The sequence below is a fragment of the Neofelis nebulosa genome, chromosome 16 (assembly GCF_028018385.1).
Source record: "Neofelis nebulosa isolate mNeoNeb1 chromosome 16, mNeoNeb1.pri, whole genome shotgun sequence".
Classification (NCBI taxonomy): domain Eukaryota; kingdom Metazoa; phylum Chordata; class Mammalia; order Carnivora; family Felidae; genus Neofelis; species Neofelis nebulosa.
In genome coordinates, this window is record NC_080797.1 from 48,069,679 (window position 1) to 48,073,796 (window position 4,118).

Below are 4,118 nucleotides of genomic sequence, written 5' to 3' on the forward strand. Positions count from 1 at the left end.
TTTATTTAATCAAATAAATGATTTCAGATCAAATAAATGATTTCTGTTTTCTGTTTACTATAAACAGTTAAGAGGTAAGACCTTTCCCCCTCCCAACCCAGTTATTTTCCAAAAGGATGTGAAGCAAAATGTCCAATATAACCTTAAAATTTAGAACATATCATTTCTAGCATTTAGAAATGATATCTAGGTAGTTCTATCTGGCTCACTGAAGTCTGAGATATTCCTTTCGTTGATATTTGCTGTCCACATTCATGCAGCTAAATATAAGTTTTACAAGGACCTCAACATGAACCTTGTATTTTCCCCAGTGGCCTGCCAAGGATTATTTGAAGTCCATAGCAGATTCACTTTGAGACCTAATTCCTGTCCTCATCAGCCTATTGTTTTGTTTTTTTTTTAAACGTTTATTTATTTTTGAGACAGAGAGAGACAGAGCATGAACAGGGGAGGGGCAGAGAGAGAGGGAGACACAGAATCTGAAACAGGCTCCAGGCTCTGAGCTGTCAGCACAGAGCCCGATGCGGGGCTCGAACTCACGGACCGCAAGATCATGACCTGAGCCGAAGTCGGACGCTTAACTGACCAAGCCACCCAGGTGCCCCTCAGCCTATTGTTTCAATACCAGTAATAATGCACACCTCACTGGATTTTTGTTCTTTCCCACCAGTCCAGGGTTGCCAGATTTAACAAAAACAAATATATAACAAATTTGAATTTCAGATAAACAACTAACAACCTTTAAATATACATATGTCCAGGGGCGCCTGAATGGCTCAGTCGGTTAAGTGTCTGACTACAGCTCAGGTCATGATCTCAGCGTTCATGAGTTCGAGCCCTGCATCGGGCTCTGTGCTGACAGCTCGGAACCTGGAGCCTGCTTCGAATTCTGTGTCTCCCTCTCTCTCTGCCCCTCCCCAGCTCATGCTCTGTCTCCCTCTCCCCCTCTCTCTCTCTCTCTCTCAAAAATAAACAAACATTAAAAAAATTTTTTAAATAAATAAATATAAATATGTCCTGTTAAACAATGAATTGTTTATTTTAACATAAGGAAGTCCCAGATATTTCATGGGAGATATTTCTACTACAAAAAGTATTCATCGTTTATCTGAAATTCAGATTTAACTGGGCATTCTATATTTTATCTGGTAACCCTGCAAAGTTGCCAGGTATTTCTGGGAGTCCCCAGCTTGTCAGACATGTCTACTTAGCATTGGACACAACTGTAGCTTCAGCCAGGATCCCCATAATTAATGTGTTAAGTATCACAGAGGAAGGGGAACTTTCATTAGGGTGAGTTCCTGTGACTGAAGGTGAGGATTAGCTTTGATGACGATAACCTCCCCTGCAGTTCCAAGAATAATGGTAGCAGCTGCTCATGGATAGGAAACCAGGGGTATTAGATCGTCCCTGAACTTTGTAGCCTGACAGGGAGCAGCTGCATAGATGATATCCTTGAAATATACCCTGGTTAGCATAGGCTAAAAAAGATATGTTAGTTATTTCCCAGAAATGCCTATATTTCTACAGATAAAGATTGCTTTGAGATGCCAAATAGAATGTGTGTCACCAGACTGGAAAGCCAATCTGAGGGTGATGTTTTGTTCTTATGAGACCCATGTTTATGTTTATAACACATTTATAAATGAAAATGAAGCAGGTAATAAAGTTAAGACACATACCTGCTTCTAGTTAGAAAAAAAATCTGCTAGCTACATTTATATTATATAAGAATAAAGGGAATGATCACTGAGAATAAAACATTTGAGTATTTGTAACAAGTATTTTATGGGGCATTTATAATGCCTATATTGATAAACCAGCATGTACTGTCTCAATTTAATTGAAATGACTTGATGGGGCACCTGGGTGGCTCAGTCTGTGAGGATCCAACTCTTGATTTCAGCTCAGGTCATGATCCCTGGGTCAGGAGATCACACCCCCTGTCAAGCTCGGCACTGAGCGTGGAGCCTGCTTAAGATTCTCTCTCTGTCCCTCTGCCCCTCTCCCCAGCTTATGCTCTCTCTCTCTCTCAAATTAAAAAAAATTTTTTGATGATTTGATTATTCTTGTGGAATAAAGGGTCATAAAAAAAATGCTATAGAAATCCTATATAATAAACATTTGTAAAGCTGCTGTTGCCATTGTACCAGTATTAAAATGTGCTCTACCTTGTATCTTTTACTAATTTTTATGACAGGTTTTATTTTGTATCCATATGAGAATCCTATAAATGCTATGGTTTCATTAAACTGTTGCTAATTATATACTTTCAATGCTTATTTTCAGCTGAATAACAATGAGACAATATAAACACCAAGGTACATCTGATTATGTTTTTAAATAAAGAGCAATAAGAAACCTTTGGTTTTTCTCTGTTTAATGGTTTTTACTAGACATATAACACAGAAAAATGCATAAAACATCAATACATAAATTAACAAATCGTAATGCAAATGCTCATATAACCACCAAGAAAGGTACATTATAAATGTCTGTAGAAACCCTGCTTGTCTTCCTCCCCCTAACATAATCCCTCTCTTCAAGAAGAAACTACTGGTATGCTTGTTATAATAAATATTTCCATGGGGCATCTGTGTGGTTTAGTCGGTTAAGTATCCAACTCCTGGTTTTGGCTCAGGTCATTATCTCACAGTTTTGTGAGTTGGATCCTGCTTTTGATTCTCTATCTCCCTCTCTCTCTACCCCTGCCCCACTCACACTGTCTCTGTCTCTCTCAAAATAAATAAACTTAAAAAAATAATAAAATTAAAAATAATATTTCCTTGTTTTTACCCTCTAAGTATACATCCCTAAATGCTATGGTTTATTTTCCTTGTTTTTGAACTATATAAATAGAATCATACGCTATATCTTTTGTTTCTGCCTTCTTTCAATCAATATATTTTTTTAATTCTTTTCTTTAACATTTATTTATTGTTGAGAGACAGAGTGTGAGGGGTAGAGAGAGAGGGAGACACAGAATGCGAAGCAGGCTCCAGGCTCTGAGCTGTCAGCACAGAGCCCGACACGGGGCTCGAACCCACAAACTGTGAGATCATGACCTGAGCCGAAGTCAGACGCTCAACAGACTGAGCCACCCAGGTGCCCCTAATCAACATTTATTTTTAAGATTCAACCATGTTACTGTGTAATGCAATAGATCACTTATTTTTGTTGTGTAAATATAGTTATTCATCCTATTGTTAGTGGACATTTGGATTGTTTATAATTTCTGGCTACTATAAATCATGCATGCCATTATGAATATTCTTGAACATGTACATATGTGCAAGAATTACTCTAGTGTGTATACCTAAGAGTGGAACTGCTAGATTTTAAAGCATGCCTAGGGGCATCTGGGTGGCTCAGTGGGTTAAGCTTCTGACTTTGGCTCAGGGCATGATATGGTTAGTGAGTTAGAGCCCCACTTTGGGCTCTCTGCTGTCAGCACACAGCCCACTTTGGATCCTGTGTCCTCCTCTCTTTGCCCCTGCTCGCACTCTGTCTCTCAAAAATTAATAAACGTTAAAATAAAGCAAAAAAAAATAAAATAAACATGCCTATTTTCCAGAACGTGTCAAATTGGTTCCCCAGGTGGTTGTACCAATCAATTCATGGTCCCTTCAGCAAAGTAGGAGAGTTCTTGTTGCTCCTGTTTTCTTCAAGGGACTCTTTTTTTTTTTTAAGTTTATTTATTTATTTTGAGAGAGAGAGAGAGAGCAAGCACAAGCAGGAGAGAGAAAGAATCCCAAGCAGGCATCGAGTGTGGAGCCCAATGCGGGGCTTGAACCCGATCTGAAGTCAGACGCTTAACCTACTGAGCCACCCAGGCGCCCCAAGGGACTCTTAAATAATTGATTTTTCAAAATTTTGTTTACTTGGGAAATCTGTACAATGTTTACAGTTAATATATACTATTTTTCCTGGATTTATAAGTCAAAGAATTGTGAGATGATTTTAAATCAAAATCACATACTAAACATAGCATATAATCTACATGGTGAGGATCACAATATAATTTATGTTGATAAACGTGGACTTTCTCATTTTACTTGGCTTTTCAAAGAGAGGTAGGATCTGGACGTGTAGAAGTAGGGAAGGGAATAAGTAAAAGG

General features: G+C 38.3%; 1 long non-coding RNA gene across 1 annotated transcript; it reads left to right on the forward strand.

The window, feature by feature from the left end:
* Positions 1-13: 13 nt before the first annotated feature.
* LOC131497195 (uncharacterized) lies at positions 14-2,366 on the forward strand. The gene is made up of 2 exons (XR_009254806.1): positions 14-368; positions 599-2,366. It is a non-coding gene; the product is annotated as an uncharacterized LOC131497195 (long non-coding RNA).
* Positions 2,367-4,118: the final 1,752 nt, after the last annotated feature.